Consider the following 829-nt stretch of genomic DNA (forward strand, 5'->3'; position numbering starts at 1 on the left):
GGAGCTGGGGCACCAGCTTCAGTCATGGCCACCTCCCTGGCCAGCCCAGCCATGCTGCTCCCCAGAGCCCAGGCAGGGCTGGCCACCCGCAGCCTGAGCGGAAACATACCAGGGAAAAGGACCCCGTTGGGAGCCCTGGGAAGGGGAAGGGGCTGAGAACCTGCGGACGCCTGAGAAGGGATCCCCTCACCAGTTTTGCGGCACACCCTCCTCCCTCGCCTTCCTTCAGGTCACCCCCATATAAAAATTCAAGCTCTGCCTGCAGTGGGGGAGGGCATGTTGGTGCAGGGACCTACAGAGGATGGGCGTGAGGGGGGTGGGGGGCATTTGCAGTCTCCGGGTCAGTGGGTGGACCCCAGAATGTGGAGTCTGGGGTCACTGGGACAGCTAACTGTGGGACGGTATGTATGTGCGCCACCCGTGGTATTTCTAGGTGTGTGGTGCGGGTCTGTACACGTGTGTGTGTCTGTGGTGCACGTATCTGTGTGTGTCTGTGCGATGTCTTTGAAGTGTGTGCATGTGTGTCTGGCGTCTGCGTGCGTGTGTGGCGTCTGCCCAGTGCGTTGGCTACATGTCACGTCTGTGTGTCTGGCGCCTGTGTGTGTGGTGTGCGTCTCCGGGTGTCCCCGCATGTCTGCGTTTGTGCTGTGAGTGGGATGTGAGGCTCAGAGCTGACGTTCAAGGTCCTCTGGACACAGAACCCATGCTCGTGGAGGAGGAACGAGAAGGGAGGAGTGGGGGGATCGCCAGAGTGCGAAAGAAGAAATGAAAGAGTGGGGAAGGGTCGCGAGGGGGCCGGAAGGGGCGCCCGCCTGCGCCTTCCCCCCAC

Source organism: Pteropus alecto, unplaced genomic scaffold (genome assembly GCF_000325575.1).
Source record: "Pteropus alecto unplaced genomic scaffold, ASM32557v1 scaffold67, whole genome shotgun sequence".
Classification (NCBI taxonomy): Eukaryota; Metazoa; Chordata; class Mammalia; order Chiroptera; family Pteropodidae; genus Pteropus; species Pteropus alecto.